The following is a 20,147-nucleotide window of genomic DNA, read 5'->3' as shown; positions in this document are numbered from 1 at the left end:
GCATATTTACCAAAAATTAATTTTCACTAATTAGTTTTACTTTAATAAATACTGCAAAGCTGGTTTCTGTAGTGTTTTCCTAAATCAACTTTTGAAAAATTGACTTTTAATCTTAATGCAGGCCGTTGAAAAATGTAAAGGCCGTGGCGCCTTTTGCTCTAATCAGTTTTTTACTACTATTACCAAAAAGACAGGTATACGTTAGATATGTGCTGGAAGCAGTGTTCAGCTCAGGCTGACAATGACAATCCTGTATACACCCTGTCAAAGTTTATGTTATGTCAGTGTAATTATTGAAGTTTCTGAAAATTTTCGGTACTCTTTTTACAAGAAATTCCTGAAATGTCGCTATTATGAAACATCTCATAATTACGAGCCATTCATATTAAAAAATATAACGCAAATGCAGCGTTTTGGTAACATTTATTGCAGATGCATAGGAGCAGACCATGAGTGGCTGTTGTTCAAAGTGCTTTTTTGTATTTTTCAATATATTTTTTGCACAACATGCATCCTCACATCCAAAGTGGACTCGAGGCAATATTCTAAAGTACAGCACTAAATACCAGTTTTGCATTTTGCGAAATTGCGCATAATTTTTTTCATTATACACCTATAGTCCTGAAGTCATACTTTTAAACTCACACACATGGGAGGTGTAAGGCCACAGTGCAGCCAACATGAAGCATGTGACCTGTGTATCACTGGTGCATTTACTATGCCATGTTGCTGTGGCCTTAATAAGTAGTCAGGTATGCCAATTAGAATTAAAACGTTTGACCATGTTTTAAAGTTCTTAATAGTCTCCAAGTACCCAGAAAAAAATATGTCGGTAAATCCAGTCTCTCATAAGCAAAATATATGATATATGCATTTGAGCAGTTGAGCAGTGTATAATATGATATTTATTACCATTTATAAGAGTAGGTAGAGACCATGATTCACAAGAGATGAAGCCTCAAGATCCTTAACTTTAGTGCTAACACATATGCATACATGGTAAATGCCATGATGTTTGTCATTTTCAGTACTTATAAACAAAGGTATCAGGACACGAGCGGTTGAATTCACACACTGGTATAAAAACAAAGGGCCTTATTTAGGAGAAAGTGACTCAGCGTGGTGCCGCAAGCCATTTTGCTACTACGCTCTGAGTCACTAACTAAGCACAAGGATGCGTCATATCTGCAACCATATGATGGATCCTTGTGCTCCCCTTTGTGCTGGAGCACAATTGGCTGCCATACGCCGACGCAGGTAGCTTTGCACCATGGGGCAATGGTGCCTGCATTCGGTGAGATTGTTTTTGTGCAGGAAGGGACACCTTGGAAGAGGTGATTTCCTCTTGGTATGTGTGCTGCATAAAGCAGCACACATAGAAAGTGGAAAAACAAAGAAATTAAAACATTTCTCCTCGTTGTGCCTACCTGCGCCTTCCCTGGGGTGGCGAAGCATTCTAACACATTCCCAGGTTTACGATTTATCATAAATCTGAGAATGTGTCAGGTTCCATGTGTGTTGCGTGGCTGCATGAAAAGGGACCATATTTACAAGGACACGAAAAGCCACGCAGGGTGGCTTTATGTGTCCTTGTAAATATGGGGCAGCAAAATGTGCAGCCGGTGCGTCACAAAAAGTGACGCACCGGCAGGGCCGGACTGACCGTAGAGGGCACCGGGCATTTCCCCGGTGGGCCGGATGGGTGAGGGGCAGTTTTGTGCCAGCAGGGTATGCTTTTCTTAATGGGGACCGGTTTTGCAGCAGTGCTGCAATATCAGCCTCCGGTAAGAAAAACAGGAGTGGTGCTTTTTGCTAGCACCCCCCCCAGCCCTACCCGGCTCCCAGGGCCAGTCGAGCAGCAACCTGCCAGGGCTGGTTGCTGTTGCTAGTCCGACCCTGCGCACTGGTGGTGCAAGGGGCTTGTAAATATCCTGAAAAATAAATATGCCTTGTGATTGTTAGTTGAGAAGTGTTCCTCAGTGTAATTCCTGTAACATGTATGCTGTGAAGGTGTAGAAGTGTTTTCTCAGATCATGCAACCTTTACTCTGGAAATAGCATAGCATTTGACACCTACACTGTAGTAATAAATGTGTGCATGTGTGTTTTTTAGTACACCCACTAAATAATGTGCTGTTGGGGTAAATGTAGCTTCACTGGCTTGACGTAAATACTATCTATGCCAAGCAATTGAAAATAAATATGGACTAATTACAAATGTTAATTAGTGCAAGTGTGCTAATAAACACATAACGATGACATCAATGATAACATCTCAGATTACATAATTGACTAAACGGTTGATGAGATTACACAACAACACTAGTGACATCATCATTGTTAGAAATGGGATTTCTGGTTGGCTAGGACTTGCGCCTAAGCCAGGCAGAAACCACCACTCTAGTCAGGGCAAGGGAGTTACACACTGAAGATAACCCCTGCTCACCCCCTTGGTAGCTTGGCACGAGCAGTCAGGCTTATCTCAGAGGCAATGAGTAAAGCATTTGCGCAACACACACACACAGCAGCAACCAACTAGGCACACCACAAAAGAAACTCTACACAAGGTTATATAAAAAATAGCCTTTGTATTATCATAAACACATTAGAAACCTAATCACACATTTACACTGTGCCAACTGGCAAGGGCAATATTCACAGGAGATTATATACAGGACCAGGCCAATCGGGCCACGGTCAGAACCATCAGAACAGGTAAGTAAATGTAGAACACAACCAGTAACTACTGGTACCATAATGACCTAAGCATTATCATATTAGCATTAGACACCATCCTGAAATATCATAGCATGACAATTAGGCATAATCACATTATCGTTAGACACCCTCCTAAGCATAAACACATTACGCATTAGGCCTCACCAGCATAAACACATTATGCAATAGGCATCATCCTAAAAACATCATAGCATGACATTGGGCATAACATTACGCATAAATAGATTAGGCAGGAATTCAGTCGTGCACCACAGTAACACCACTACAAGGTGCATACTTCACCTTCGGGCCTTGCGCCCTTTCACCATCCCACCTATGATCCCAGGCCAACTGGCCTTTTATTGGGGCTCAGATGCCCTATGTCCAGAAATGTCATTGCTCCTTCAGGACCGTCCACTGGTCCTCTGGCTGCCAATGCAGCGAAAAGCAATATGCCCCAAATCCCTGGGTGCACAAATGTGCTGAGGGCGTAGGGTGCAACTCACCCCTTTCTGGCAACCGAACTGGCCCCCAACCATTGCAGCTGCCCACTGTCCTGTGGGGCAGCTGTGAAAATGAGCTGTGGAACCACTGTGCCTCTTGAGTCCTCCCACTAGGACTTCTACAAACAATTGGGCCTCTCGGTGCAGCTGCCCGTAACGGCGGCGCAGCTGTGTAGCACAACACTGGCACTCAGAGCACGTGGGAGCCCCCCTCTGGGACTCTGGAACACAAAATCACCCCCATGGTGCAGCTGCCTGAAACTGCGGCGCAGCTGTGAAGGATCTGGAAGCACAAGCGCCAATTGTGCTCTGGGAGCACCAACAAATGCCCCCGTTACAGTCCCACTCACCGGGGCCTTGGATTTCTCTTGGTGCACCTCTGGGCTCCAACAGACTTCAGCCTCACTCACCGGGGCTCGCTCCTGGTGCCCGTGATCGGCACCAACACTGCCTGTGTGAGCTCCACTGGGCTTTTTAACAAACGCTACCGCCCGATCAGCCCCACTCACTGAGACCTTGCAAGCACTTCTCCGCTCCGTCTCCTGGTGGGGGAAGCTCCCTCTTCATAGCACCTCTCACCGGGCAGGACTCCTCTGGTCCAGGCGGGTCTCAGGACTTCCTCCGTCTCCTCAGCTGATGCCGCGGGGATTTCCCACGGGCATGGGAGCCCCGCCGGTCCCGCATGGCAGCTTCCAACTCAGAGGGCGCGTAGCTCCACCCCTGGTCAGGCGGCGGTTACCTGAATTCTGGGTTGGCGCGGGCAGCGCGGTGGCCCGTTTGGCAATCTCCTAGATTCCGCACTAATGCAGGGTGGGCTCCGGCTTTTCTTCAGCACACTGGGGGATACCCACGCTGGGGGTCCCCTCGAGGGCCACACAGCAGCGGGGTGGGCACCTGCTGACAGACACCACATGTGGGGTGGGCTCCCGCAGTCTGAATATCCATGAAGTGGTGTAGGCTCCCGCTAGCTGAAATCACGGCAATGCGGGGTGGGCACCCGTTTCTAAAGAATCACAGGGGAATCCCTAAGCTGGGGATTCCCTCTCTCTCTGTTCAAGCAGCGCAGCACTGCAAAGCCCACCCACTCCTCTCCCTTGGCAGAATATCGCGCTCCCAGGGCACCAGGAAAATAAAAGGTGTAGCGCTCCCAAGGCGCTAGAATCACAGAGAGTCCAAGCCAAAAAGTTCGTCCAGGTTCAGGGGGCATAGATGGGCCCAGGGAGGCCAGCACACAGGGCCCTCCAGCAGGGAGGTAATCCCCATGGCGGTTCCTCCTGGGCCCCAGCAGCAGCAAGCCCCCAGCATAGAACAGAAGAAGAACAATATCATGGGGTCACAGCCCCTATATTTATACCACATAATCCTTTGTCTGCAGTGTAGGGTTTGGGGAACCAGATGCAACTGGTTCAAGGGGGTTTGGAGCACTTTGTTTCCCCTTTGTCAGGTGGGGGCCAGGTGCTCAGATGCACCACAGGGGGCGGAGCCAGCATTGTCCAGGCTGGGCACAGACCTATTCAGCGTCAGGGGATTACTCCTCCCACTACTCCCAGCACAGATGTCCCAATCAGCTTAGTGCTGACTCACTCTGCCCCTCCTGGAGGCACACCGACCTCCCAGCCCCTGTCACTCACAAGCCAGACATGCAATTCACATCAGGCAGGCAGACATATAGCACACAGAAACGCCAACTTCTAAAAGTGGCATTTCTAAAATAGTTATAATAAATTTGCACACACCATTGCGTAGCATTTATTATTACTATTTCAAACATACCAAACGTGACCATGCTGCGCCTCCCATATCAGGAATTACCACTGAAACACTTATCAGGGAATCCCCAATGCATTCCTATGGGAGGGCAGTCCCACAGTAGTGAGAAACCAAAATGGCTGTTTGTCACTTCCAGGACATGTCACACACTTAAGGTACATGTCCTATCTTTTACCTACAATGCACCCTGCCCATAGGGCTAGTTAGGGCCTATCTTAGGGGTGACTGACATGTAGTAAAAGGGGAGTCACAGACATGGTGCACACTTTAGGTGCCACATCACAGTGGCAGTAACACTGCACGCACAGGCCCTGCAATGGCAGATGCCTGGGATAGGTTTGAAAGGCTACTTTGGTGGGTGGCGCAATCAGCGCTGCAAGCCCACCAGTAACATTTAATTTACCAACCCTGGGTATATGGGATTCCACTTTATGAGGGACTGACAGGTAAATTAAATAGACCAAACAGGTGTAGACCAATCTTACCACATTTATCACAGAGAGCACACGCACTTTACATTGGACAGCAGTGCTAAAGTGCCCAGAGGTCTAAAACCACCAACACCATGCCATAAAAAAGGCTAGGAGAAAGGTAAAAAGTTTACGGATGACCATGCAAAAAGGGCCAAGTCCAACAATCATTGATATGTAATTGGTGTGGGACAATTTGATTTCACAAGGTGGTTTTACTAAAACATCAATGCAGACTTGTGATGGCATCTTTTAAGAGTTTTCCTTTTTCCCATATCTCCACTAGTGCTACCATAATTGCAAACTATGTTGCTAACCCAGAAGTGTACTTTATTTTGACATTCACACACACACACATACTTCAAACTGTATGACTAACTTAAATCTTGAACTTCACAAACATATTAAACTGATTTGAAGATCCTGTACACCAAGTAGGCATGTCTTTCAGCCACAGCTGGCACACCACACTCTCCTCTATATCGCCTCCAGGCCGCATTACTTTCCTAGCCCTAAGTAGTACAAAAATACACTGCCCAAGAATTGAAACCATATATACTACCTTTAACCCAATTATCTAAAAAGCGCTAAGTCTTTGTCTCTACTTGATGTGTAATGCATGTGACTTCAAACATATCGTCATCATATTTTGTTTCCCATTATATCTAAATGGCACATCTTTCAGTATAGTCAGAAGCCTAATCCCTTGCACCCATGCATTATGTGTCTAGAATTCTTCTGAATATTAAATGTTTACACTGCTTTGTTATTAATATGCCTGTCATTGAGATTTAAAATATTGTCTTAAAGTATTTTTAACGTTGCTTGTCAAATAGTGATGCTATTGGCGATGTCATTAGTGATGTCATATGTAATTTCATTAGTAAATGCATCAAGTATACTATTTGAGATGTCATCAGTGAAGTCATGTGTGAACACCTGAGCAGTGCATGGCAAGGCATGAGTTATGATTTGTGTTGCTGACCATAGCTGTCCAGTTTCAGGGGATGTTTGGTTTTATTTCAGAAGTAAAATTTCACTTTAACTGTTTTTTCAATAATACACACACACAGTGGAAAATTGTGTTATTGATTGTGGGAGGGTGTTAAGCCTACTCAAGCAACAACCCTGATCACTGTCAGGGTTACCCACAAAAAGTCACTAAATTAACCTGTACCTAACCCTCTGGTAGCTTGGCACAAAGCTGTCAGGATTAAATTAGCTACAATGTGTTAAGCATGTATGCAGCATTTAAACAGTAATAAAGTAAAAACACAATGCAAGAAAAATCCACACCAATTTAGTACAATGGAGTAATATTAAAAAAATTCTTTGATATCAAAAGGACAAAAATGTATTCTGTAGAACCAGAGATATGCAATATCGAAGATTTTAGGTAAGTATAGTGCCTAAAAGCACAAAGTGTGACTTGCGGTTATCTTGTCGTGCTACACTGGGCAAAATCTCAAGTTCAGGCCAATTATGATAGAGCACGAGCTGGACACAGGGATCAGGTTAGTCCTGTGGGAAAAGTTAGCTTCACAAAGTCCAACATGAAAAGTCTAGTTTGTGCTGGAGTTGTCTTCGAAGAGTGTGGCGCAGATGGTTGTTGCTGTACCTTGAAGAGCAGGCGGGGCGTTGGGGGAAGTCATCTCTGTAGTGCAAAGATCCTGTCAGATGACACGGGCAGTCGTTTCTGGACCTTTGCATTGGCGGTCACCGGGGAAATCGTCGATGTAGCACAAAGTACAGCTCTTGTGTAGCTGTTTGTTGCTGTAGCGTGAAGAGTTGGGTCCACCTGAACTCTGCATTAGTGGTCATTGCGGATGGCAGTTCTCACATAAAAGGGCCTATTTGCATTTGTGAAGAGCCCAAAACTTCAGGATTTCAACTTTTTGATTCATTGGAGTGCACTCTGATTCCATCTAGGGGTCAGAACCTAGGAAGACACCTCTTACAGTTCAGGGACCCACTCTAACAGAGGCCAACAGGGTTCAGGCAGGTCCAGTGTCAGGTCCATGCACATCCAGTTGCAGTTGGTCAGCCAGGAAGTTGCCTGGAGGCCCGTGGAGCTTATTGTGTCCCTGTAGATAAGAACATGAGGTCAGCCAGCTGACCCTTGGAGGTCACTCTGCCTGGGATAAAAGGGGCAGGTCCAGTCTTCCTTTTCAGAGACCAGAGTAAACCCCAAGAAGCAGGACACTTCTGAAGGTTTCCCCCATAGATGCTTTTGGAATATCTTTTCTCCGTGCCCTGGTCCCCAGATGTCTGGGGTGATTACAGACTAGTGAGAAGTCCCTTGTGAATGTGCTAAGGCAGTTCCTTTGAAATGTAAGTAGAGCAGTGCACTGTTCCGCCCCTCCTATCCTGGCAGGATGGCCCATCCTGCCAATAATTAAACACCTTTGTGTCACTGTCTGGGAAGAATACACAAAGGCCAAATGTCAACTACTCCTTGGCATGTGACCCAGGATATAGGCTGCAGGCAGAAAATAGTTAGGATAAAAAATGGCATCTCTACCTGTTCCCAAATATTACTTACTAAATGTAATACAGTAATCTTTTTTTTTTAGATCCATTCAAATGTACTAATTCTAATATATATCAAAGTGTCAAATAACATGCAATGCACTTCCAAACAATAAATGCAGCATACATATTCGGAGTAAAAAGAAAAAGAGTACCTGACCCGCAAATAAGCCTAATTAACTTTGAGCTAAAAATTATAAGAGACCAGAAACATCACCATCTTTTCATTTTAAGAACAATTAAAGTGTCTATAGTGCATCAAAGAGCAAATCGTAATAGAGTATAAGAATACCTCAGCCAACGGGGGCTTCTGATAGTATATCATCCTCAAGAACCAAATACAGTGCCAACTTTTCCCTTTCTCTTTCTCCCTTTAAAAGTGACTAAAGTGTCTTATAGTGCATTAAAGTGAAATAATGTATATAAATATAACAACATAAGAAGCTTCTAATAATATTTCATCATATTAACAGGCCATTGAAATTTGTAAGCTCTCTTTATTATTTAGTCAAAATACGATTCCCAAATGTTTTCAAATTTCTAAATCACCACGTTTCGTATTGCAAACAACCGTTCTCTATTTCTAACCTGCTTCATTTTCCTAACCCACTCGCATTTTGATGGTACCAGACATGATCTGCATCTTTGAAGGAGCAGCGACCTGGTGACTGCCATTGCGATATATATTAGTTTAACCCATTTGCCAGATAGACGCAGGGAAGGATAGTGACCAAAAACCTTCAGCCAACTGTTAGAAACCAATTTGATTAGACATTTTGCCTCCAAATGTCGAAAAATATCTTTCCAAAACCCCTGAATTACAGGGCACTGTGCAATAATATGCATCCAGTTAGCTGTTGTCTGATTTGAACAGCGAAACCACTGACTAGATTGATTAACCTGGGATAGGAACTGTGGAATTTTACATGGCAGCCATTTGCTGAAAAATAGCATTCAGCACCAATTGGCTCCCCGTAATGTACTAAAATTAAGTTTATTCACTTTGGTCCACATTCGCCCAGTTACCTCCAAACCTTTATGTTTTTCCCATTTTATTAATGGCTTCTTGGTGAGATCCAGCCTTTAATAGGGGCCATACGTTTTTTCCATTCCTTGAGTTTCCTATCCATGCCTTCTTCAAGTAGCGCGTGCGCCCGATTTCTACAGTCATTAATCTGCGTCAGATCCAAATTACTAAGAAATTTGTAGAGCATTCTATAGGACCCAAGAAGAAGGAAATCATTTTTTTACTAAATCATGCATTTTGGGAATATTGAGCCACCTATCCATTACAATAAAGTCAGAGATTTTCCCAAATCCTACCTTGGCCCATTTTTATATAATTTCAGATTCATTTTGAATCCCGAATACTGAAGTTAGTTCGGATAAAGGGGTTGAAGTGTTAATAGCTGGGATTTCGTATCTTCTATAAAAACCCTGGTGTTTACGAATGAACCAAATCATCCACTTATAACGGACTAATTTTGGTGATTTCTTAATTTTTAATAGACTATGTATCTGGTGCTCTATTCAAATTAGGCTCATAAAATAGTTAACAAATATTCCTGTATGTGCTTCTGACTTAAACCTGGACATGTACTGTGTGAATTATGTAAAATAATAATCCCTAAGATTAGGGAGCGCTAACTCACCCTTCTCCAGATCCTCATATATAGGGCTAAGTGCGATTTGAGGGTCTTTTTTCCCCCAAAGGAAAGATGTAAACATGGACTCCAATTTACCGAAAAAGGGTAATGTTAAAACACATGGAATAGCAAAGAATAAAAAAATCTACAAGTCAGCAACACATGGCTCAGAGACGTTCCGGCGGCGATGCAGGCTGTCGGCTGAGTGTGCCATAAGCCCTTCCCCCCCTCACGTCAGGACGACACGCTCATGGCCGGCAATGGCCGCGGTTGAGGAGCAAGGATCCAGGAGCCGAGTCTGAGCCTGAGGGATTGTAGCTGTTTTGCACCGGATAGTCAGATGGTGCTAAGGGTTTTGTTTTTCTGGTGAAATTCGTCTGGTCCTCCGGGTTGACGGTTGCACTGACTTGGAGCTGACAAAGTGGTCGGCTTGCTGAGCTCATGGAGATTTTGGCTATCTCGCTCTGCTTGGTGGCTAGGTTCTACGGACAGAGAGGCAAGGTTGGGACTGGCATTTTCAATGTCTCTGTGATTAGCAGCTGGGAGGAAAACTTCCTTAACTGATTTGACTGGGCATGTAAATGCTGAGAGACTCCTGAATTGGCAGAGCAGCCTCCCAGAACCACAACATACCACACCAGCTACATATAGGCTGTATCTCCCTGCTGTCATAGACCACCAGGTTTCTCGCCAAGGGGGTAAGTGCATGCACTTTTTCCGCCCGTTCTAGTAAAGGGCCCTAGCAAAGGGCTTTGGCGCCACCTGGTAGAGGGTCGCTGGGGGGTTCTATGCATGATAATATCAACCTTTTGAACTTCCACATCCTTTGTAAGTGCAGTAACCAGCATGCAATTTTAGGACTGATTTTGATCAATGATCAATCTGTCAGCTGCGTGCTGTGTGCGAGAAAGGAGTAGAGGAGAGGAAGATTTGAGAGAGCGAAAGTAAAGGTTGGAGGAACTTTCAATATGCGAAATATTTCTAAGGGCACGGCCGCAACCCATCTCGATTCCCCCGTCCTGGCTCAGAGGGTCCAAAAGTGAGTAGGGCAAGCAGCAGCCCGGGCAAATCGCTCTGCCTCCTCTCGGAAAGATTTGGTAATGCCCAGAGACAATCTGGAGCATAGGTGGCAGCCTCAGAGCTCTCCCAGAAAGACCCGTGGGGGGTACCTCAGCCAATGGAGATATGAGCTTTAACCCCGCTCTTAGTGACCCTGTAAGGGGGCCCAGCCATACAAACATTTGCAGAAGAATCAGAAGAGCTTAGTTCAATTTATCATGCGGAGGGCGCCAAATCCAAGGAACTTAAAAAATACCCCTTATTCTTTAAGGAAAAATCTGGCTTCACACCTGGCATAGATGTATTGGAGAACGTTCCATCAGTTGCTGTGCATTCCTCTGGCTCAATGGAGGACATGCCTCCCTGGGGCGATAGTAATGCTTTATTGCAGCCTTTATCACAATCTCCCCTGTCTCTCTCACAGAAGCCATTGGGTACAGCAGTGTCTAGAACCACCGGGCAGGTAATAACTGGAAATGTCGAAGCACTAGCAGCACAAACTAAATCCAGGCCTGAAGTAATTCAGGAGGTCCCCTTTCAGGTCGATACATATTTTTCTCTGCAATGGGATGCCAAGAGCCTGCTCAATCTAATTTTGGAGGAGATCAGGGAACTTAAAACCTCTCAAACTGTGGAGATTGCTGCTATAAATGCCCGACTAACAAAAATCGATGACACTGTGGCCCAGATTCCAGTATGACTTAATGAGGCAAAAGCAAGAATATCGCAGCTAGAGGACCAGGTTGTTACTATGAAAGACAAGGTCTCTGCTTGTCAGAGCCAAAAATCTGTGATGGAATGTAAATTGGAGGAGCTGGAGAATTACGCTGGACGCTCTAATCTTTGTATCCTCTGTATTCCAGAGGGTCTTGAGGGCCAGCAGACACTTCAATGGGTCGACTCTTTTATTTAAAAAAAGACCTCCCGGAGTACAATGGGTATCTTAATTTCACGAGGACCCATCACGTGCTGCCACATCTCCCTCCCAATGCCAAATTCCCTCGGACGCTCCTGCTCATCTTTGGAGTTTACCGAGTGAAAGAGCAAACTCTATCCAAGGCCATCAAGTAACGACAATTCACCTCAACGGAAGTGTCATTATGTCGTATCTTCCCAGATATGTCTGCATCTGCGTCTGCAGCCAAAAGGTGGAAAGAATTTGTCAAAATGCTGCATCTGTTCAACGAAAAGGGGGCTCAGGCAATAATTGCACAGCAAAGTAAACTAAAAGTGCTTGTAAAAGGAAGATTTCATGTATTCTGCAATGTTCCCGAAGCCCAGGAACTGCTCCAGCAAATTTCTAATAAGACCTAATGTCTAAGCTCAGGCTCTCAAATTGACTCTGTTCATTTGGGGTTTTTATTTACTTTTTCATTTATTTATTTATTTTAATTTTATTTTATTTCCCTCGGTTATCATTCCAGTCTTTTTCTTTTCTTCATGTCCTGGGGGGGGGGGGGGTGAGATGGGGTGGGTAGGCCGATAGATTCTGGCACAATGTCAAGGTGCCAGGTCTGGGGAATGGGGTAAGCTTGTCAGGAGTGAGTGGGGACAGTGGACTTCTCACCGCGGCTTTTGGAGTGGGGAGGCAGCGACAGGGGGTGGTAGGGTGGTGGTGGCATGTAAGAATGGGAAAGTAATCAATTGTTATCCTATGGGAGAGATAGGCCTTCGTTTCCCTGCCCGTAGTGATGCGGGCAGGAAAACAGATCAAAATATTTCTCCAACCCTCAGGGAGCAGAATTAGAAGCTGCTTTCCACGGGAGGTAGCAATGTCAGCTCCTGCTGTATGTGGGGAGGTGGCTCAGACCTTGGGGCTCCCCCCGTGGCCCCAATGAGAATATGGTGGCTGCCCTGGTTGGGCACAAGGGCACCCACCTTAAGCTGTGCAGGGCCACAGGGGATGGGGTCCTCAGGACCAAAATCAACCCAGTGAGAGAGGCCGAATATTTCCTTCTCCTGCACAATATCCACAGGGGGATGCATTCCCGGTGCTCAAATTGGCCCAGGGAGGGGGTTGTGTGACTCCCTCTCCCTGCAAAATGTCAGGGGCCCCAGAGGATGGGGTCCCTGGGACCAGAATCAGCACAGGGAGGGGGGCCACAAGTGCTCTCTCCCCCTGCAAATGTTACTGGGCCCTGGAGGTTGGATCCTGGGGACCAAAATCTGCTCATGGAGGCAGGTTGCGTGTCCCCTCCCGTAAAACATAAGCTGGGCGTAGGGAGATGGCATCCCCAGGGCTGAAATCAGCCATGGGAGGTGGCTGCATGCTTTCCTCCCCTGAACATGTTGCTAGGACCCCTGGGAGGCAGCGTCAGGGACAAAATCAGCCCGAGAAGGTGGCTGCATGCCTCCACCCCCTTAAGATTTCATTGGGCCATGGGGGATGGGGTTCCTGGGACTGAAATAGGCCAAGAGAGAGGGCCACATGCCCACCTCCCCCTAAAAATTATACCGGGCCCTGGGCCATGAGGTCCTGGAGGGTCACAAGCACCCCCCCCCACCTTTATTTATAACAGTTGTCCAGGGGGATGGCTATCCAGGTCCTAACAAGGCCCAAGGAGGTGCAGCATACCTGGCCCCCTCCTCTTTATTTAAATAAGAGGCACCCGGGGATGGGCTCCCCCTCCCCTTAAATAAATACGCAGCCCTGGGGAATGGTGTCCCCAGGTGGTAAAGAAGCTTTGGGAGGGGACTGCCTGGCCCTTTCGCCTCTTTAATTTTTAGAAATGGCCCTCAGGAATGGGGTCCCCAGGGCTTAACAAGGCTTAGGAAGTGAGGACCATGCGGCCACCCCTCCAATATAATAAAAAAACAAACGGCCTTGGGAGATGGACGCCCGATACCAGGCCCTATGGCTAACCCCCCACTGCGTGTGGTTGGCTGTATGGAGGGGGGGTTGGTTACAAGGCCCTGCAGCTAACCTCACAATGGGGGTTGCATTTACATATAGTATTTAAATATCACTTTATATTAAAAACCCTAGAAATTCACTGAAAAACCAAAGGTAAAGTAACGTTATAGTCAGGTGAATATGTCAATGCCAACATTAACGTTTTGAACTAAAAGAAAGCACAGATATTAACCAGTTATAGTTTGCAGCACTAACTATAACTTGTGCCCGCCCATGCACTGCTTGTGACCTCACATTGGACATTACTCTAGGCATATTCTTTGACATCATTTTGAAACCACTGATGACATCTCAAATGATGTATAGGATAGGATTCCCATTGTGGCTGGGGGAGTGGAGGCACCCACACCCCTCCCTTTTATTAACGGAATTCGGATAGGGTCCCTGAGGCCTATTACTGGGTCAAGGAGGGTGTGTGTGTGTGCGCCCCTCCACTTAATTAAAAGAAAGCCTGTGGATGTGGTACCCGGGGCAGGAAGTGCCTCGGGAGGGGGCAGCACTCTCCTTTTTAAAAAAGGACCCAGGATAAGTACAGGCCAGGCTCTGAAGCCAATTCCACGCTGCATGTTGCCGAACTCAGTGCACGGCGTGGGGTTGGATACCTGTGGTGGGTTGGACTCAGGGCTTGGATGCAGGCCAGACACTAAGTCCTAACCCCACACTTCCCATGCGCGAAGGCCATGCATGACATGGGGTTAGCTGCCTGCGGGTTGCTGGCCATGTGGCCAATGACCCACCACACGCGGCAAATACCAATATATATATATATATATATATATATATATATTCACTGAAAAAACCATAGGTTTCACACATGTTATAGTTAGCGGAAATTTTACTGATAAAAAACCAATGAAATTCCCCCGTTATAGTTAGTGCAGGCAACTATAACTCACGCGACCGCAATCCTCTGCTGATGCTAATACTGTATTTAGACACTTATTTGCCCATGTCTTCTTCCATAAATTTTTAGCTATACATATATTACAAATATTTTGTTTTCCTAAAGACACATATGTCATCAGCAGAAGATTGCGGTCGCGTGAGTTATAGTTGCCTGCACTAACTATAACGGGGGAATTTCATTGGTTTTTTATCAGTAAAATTTCCGCTAACTATAACATGTGTGAAACCTATGGTTTTTTCAGTGAATTTGCAAGGTTTTTTAAATGCTAATTCCTAACTATAACGTGTGTGAAACCTATGGTTTTTTCAGTGAATTTGTACGTTTTTTTAAATGCTAAGTTACTTTACGCCATTCGTGGCGTGCGCGCCCACTTAACGCAGTTCGTTCCGTGCGCGCACGGTGCGCTTCGCGCACCGTGCGCGCACAGTGAGCACGCGGTGCGCTTCGCGCACCGCGCGCCCACTTTACGCAGTTAGTGCCGTGCGCGCACGGTGGGCACGCGGTGCGCTACGCGCACCGCGTGCCCACGTTACGCTAGATGGGCCATGTACGCACGATGCGCTTCGCGCACCGTGCGCACATGGAGGACATATGATGCACTTCGTTTTGAAAGGTAATATTTTAATTTTTCGTATATTTTATAAGCCATGCGCAAATGGTGCCCTTCGGGCACCATTTGCACACGGGGTGGAGAGAGTGTGGATAATTTTTTTTTTTATTATTTATTTTTAAAATATTTTAGTTTATCTCATCTCTAATAATCCATGCGCAATTGGTGCCCTGCGGGCACCAATTGCACACGGGGTGAAGAGAGTGTGGATAATTTTTTTTTAATTTAATTTTTTTTACCGTACGCGTACGGTAAGCGTAATCGGCGAAATTACCGAAAAAATAAAAATTCCGTTTTTGGCCTTGGGGGATCTTTGGGGACTCCCTCAACATGGCTATGTGTGTGGGAGCTGTCTAAACAGCCCCTTTACATGTTTTTGGGCTTTATATTTTAGAAATCACTCTCAGTGCGAGAGAGAAAATGGCGGCCGCCGCTTCCTGGTTTCGGCCGATTCGAATGTTTACTAAGATCTAAGAGCCAATCAGAATCGCGCTCGCGCACGCCACCATGCGCGTACGGTAAGCGTACCGTAAGCGCACCGTAAGCTGGCTCAGATATATATATTGATTTAAAGGCTATTTTCTCAGAATCTACTGAACAGATTTACACCAAACCTACAAAAGGCACTTCCTTGACCTGAGGACTACCTCTCTGCCAAATTTCTATTAATTCTGTTCAGCCGTTCGGGCTGTAGCCCTGTCTAAAGGTCCTATGGAAAAATGCATGGGAAAAACGCGTTTTGGGACCCCCCTTTTATCTCAGCCCCCGCTTGACGAATCCCCCCGAGACTTTCAGGGTAGGAGCGGAGCGTAGCGCCCCACCTATTTTGAAAAATTTGCGAGGATTCATCGACCGGCGCCAAAGTTATTCAAAATAGAATGTTGCGGATTTCCTATGGAAACGTGGTCCTAACTATAACTACCTACTGGCGACCGCCAGTAGGTAATATATATATATAGATATATATATATATATATATACATATATATATATTATCTGCTGGCGGTCGCCAGTAGATAGTTATAGTTAGGACCGTGTTTCCATAGGAAATCCGCAACATTCTATTTTGAATAACTTTGGTGCCATTTGACGAATCCTCGCGAATTTCTCAAAATAGGTGGGGCGCTCCGCTCCGCTCCTTCCCTGAAAGTCTCAGGGGGATTCGTCAAGCGGGGGCTGAGAAAAAGGGGGGTCCCAAAACGCGTTTTCCCGATGCATTTTTCCATAGGACCTTTAGTCCGAGCTACAGCCCGAACGGCTGAACAGAATTAGTTGAAATTTGGCAGAGAGGTAGCCCTCAGGTCAGGGATGTGCCTTTTGAAGGTCTCGTGTAAATCTGTTCAGTATTTCCTGAGAAAATAGCATTTAAACCAATATATATATCTATAGGCGCGCACCGTGCACGCACGGTAAAACTTACCGTACGCGCACGCTGCCGTGCGCGAGCGCGATTCTGATTGGTTGTTAGATCTTAGTAAACATTCGAATCGGTCGAAACCAGGAAGTGTCGGCCGCCATTTTGTCTCTCGCACTCTGAGGGGGTGAAAAACAAAGGTCGAGAACGTGAAAAGGGGGCAGGGTGGACAGTTCCTGACCCCCTAGCCGTGGTCAGGGGGTCCCAGAAGGACCCCCAAGGGCCCCAAAAAAATATTTATTTTTTTTTCGAAAAATCGCAGAGTACGCGTAGCGTGCGCGCACGGTAGAAACGGAAAAATTCTGCGAAATGCGTAACGTGGGTGCGCGAAGCGCAACTTTCGTGCACCGTGCGCGCACGGTGAAAAAACTTTAAAAAAAAATTTAAAAATAACTTAGCATTTAAAAAAACTTACAAATTCACTGAAAAAACCATAGGTTTCACACACGTTATAGTTAGGAATTAGCATTTAAAAAACCTTGCAAATTCACTTAAAAAAACCATAGGTTTTACACATGTTATAGTTAGCAGGACATTTCACTCGTGAAAAACCAATGAAATTCCCCCGTTATAGTTAGTGCAGGCAACTATAACTCACGCGACCGCAATCCTCTGCTGATGACGTCAGATATTACATCACTGATGACATATGTGTCTTTCTGAAAAAAAAATATTTTTAATATATGTATAGCTAAAAATTAATGGAAGAAGACATGGGTAAATAAGTGTCTAAATACAGTGATGTAATATCTGACGTCATCAGCAGAGGATTGCGGTCGCATGAGTTATAGTTGCCTGCACTAACTATAACGGGGGAATTTCATTGATTTTTCACGAGTGAAATGTCCTGCTAACTATAACATGTGTAAAACCTATGGTTTTTTAAGTGAATTTGCAAGGTTTTTTAAATGCTAATTCCTAACTATAACGTGTGTGAAACCTATGGTTTTTTCAGTGAATATATATATATATATATATATATATATATATATATATATACATATATATATTATCTACTGGCGGTCGCCAGTAGATAGTTATAGTTAGGACCATGTTTCCATAGGATATCCGCATCATTCTATTTGGAATAACTTTGGCGCCGGTTGACGAATCCTCGCAAAATTTTCAAAATAGGTGGGGCGCTCCGCTTAGCTCCTACCCTGAAAGTCTCGGGGTGATTCGTCAAGCGGGGGCCGAGAAAAAAGGGGGGACCCAAAACACGTTTTCCCCATGCATTTTTCCATAGGGACCTTTAGTCCAAGGTACAGCCCGAACGGCTGAACAGAATTACTTTAAATTTGGCAGAGAGGTAGTCCTCAGGTCAGGGTAGTGCCTTTTGCAGGTCTGGTGTCAATCTGTTCAGTAGTTCCTGAGAAAATCAAAAGTAGAATCATATATATATGTGGGCGGAGCCTAACCACACATCTCATCCTGAGATCTGACTGGCTGTCAGCACTTCATCCAAGAAGTGTTGGCAGCCATCTTGGGACCAATATACATGATAGCACCTCATTAAAAAGCATTGCAGTTAATAGAAGGTTTTAAGACTTTAGTTACATTATAAATCATTTGTTGATGGTCCCATACTCATTTTAGGAATTGTGGTATGTTCTAAGGTGATTTCACCAAGTGAAAAAGCCTTCTGCTGGGATATCATGATTGAGAGAAAAATATTTTCTCATGCTTTTCCCACAGAGGTTGGGAAGGTGATCTATAAGCTAAACTGAGAGCATATTTTCTGTAAATTCACATTATCTTTCTCAGTCATGTGAGAATGAAGTCTGACATTCTCAGTAAAACATGTACATCCAACAAGGGCAGAGACTGTCAGTTGATTCCTTTGTGTTCTACTGCAGCTTCCCAGAGTGTTCCAAAGAACAACTAGAGCGCTAACAGTCCTACTTATGATAAACGTATGGCACACCTGAAGCCATCTTGCTTGGATTAAAGTGGTAACTCTTAAAACATTTAATTTAAAAAGGAACAAAATGAGGGGGTTCATTTTTCCATAAAAAGTATGATTAGTGCCGCAGAAAGAAAAATTAGGGCACATTTTGAGTGACTTCTCAAATCCTCTTCTATTTCATTAAAAAATTCTGACATGCAGACTGAAACATGCACTTTCAATACCAGCAGCAGTTTTCCCTGGTGAGCAGTAGCTTTACTACAGTGATCTAATGAGCAAAAAGAGTGCTAACATTCTGAATTTATGGCAAATGTGTGACACATCTGAATGCCTTCTTGATGGAATCAAAGTAAAAAACTGAAAGTATTTCCTACTGAGGAGACTGCAGTAAATGAGGAAATTAGGAAACTTCATAACAAATAAGTCTCCCAAGATGGCCACCAGAGACAAAAGAGCCCAAATGTAGCCCAAATATCACCCAGATGTTGCCCAAGTATAGCCCAATGGCAGAATGTCCCAGCGTGTTCTTAAAAACAACTAGAGCGCTTACTGTCTTCATTATGACAAAAGTATGGCACACCTGAAGCCATCTTGATTGGAATAAACTGGTAACACTTAAAACATTTAATTTAAAAAGGAACACAATGAGGGGGTTCATTTTGCCATAGAAATTATGATTAATGCTGAAGAAAGAAAATGAGGGCACATTTTGAGTGACTTCTCAAATCCTCTTTTATTTCATTAAAAAATTCTGACATGCAGACTGAAACATGCACTTTTAATACCAGGAGCAGACTTCCATGGTGAACAGTAGTTTTACTACAGTGATCTAATGAGCAACTAGAGTGCTAACATTCAGAATTGATGGCAAATGTGTGACATATCTGAGTACCTTCATGATGGAATCAAAGTAAAAAACTTAAAGCATTTCCTACTGAGGAGACTGCAGTACATGAGGAAATTAGGAAACTTCATAACAAATAAATCTCCCAAAATGGCCACTGGAGACAAAAGAGCCCAAATGTAGCCCAAAATCACCCAGATGTAGCCCAAATATAGCCCAATGACAGAAGTGTGCAAAACACTTATTATTTTGTGTTTTTGCAGTGTTATATAGTGCAGACTTGTCAGGTATTGGAGTGCTTTACATGAGCATTGGTTACATCACACAAGAACAAATTCATTTTGGTTGTAGACATGGGGAGACTAAGTGATTTGATCAGAATCACAGAATGTCGAGCTGAAGCAGAAACTCCAACCTGGTCCCCAGTTGCAAAGTCTGCAGTTCTGGAAGTAACACCACATCCTCTACCCTAAGTGCAACATTTAATCAAGTGGTCAACTGGATAAAAAAACATAAAGATAACAAATAATTTAAAAGTGCTTTGTCGCTATTTGAAAACTCAGAAAATATGTCCTTATTTTAATCTTTTAGAGCACGAACCATAATTTTGATGCCAATAAGACCCTCTCATATATGTAATTTCTAAAGGAAATGCTCTAGGTATTACAGTTTTGATTACATCAAGATGACGTCAGGCGTTCCACACTTTTGTAATAAATATAGAATGTTAGCAATCTAGTTGTTCATTAGGATACTGTTGAGAGGCAGAGGCCAGGGGCACGGACTCTGAAAATTGAAGGCAGGTAGGAGGGTGCAAAGGCAACAATTTAACCCCTATGAGCAGGCAGGAAGGGCCGT

The 20,147-nt window shown here is 44.6% G+C and overlaps 1 protein-coding gene across 1 annotated transcript in view; it reads left to right on the top strand.

The window, feature by feature from the left end:
* The window catches only part of HTR1F (5-hydroxytryptamine receptor 1F), a 935,734-nt gene that overhangs the window by 802,180 nt on the left and 113,407 nt on the right, over window positions 1–20,147 (top strand). The gene's annotated exons all lie outside the window — the stretch shown is intronic.

This window comes from Triturus cristatus, chromosome 8, assembly GCF_964204655.1.
Source record: "Triturus cristatus chromosome 8, aTriCri1.1, whole genome shotgun sequence".
Lineage (NCBI taxonomy): Eukaryota > Metazoa > Chordata > Amphibia > Caudata > Salamandridae > Triturus > Triturus cristatus.
Note: the sequence above shows the minus strand (reverse complement) of the source record. Positions and strands in the feature narration are given on the sequence as shown.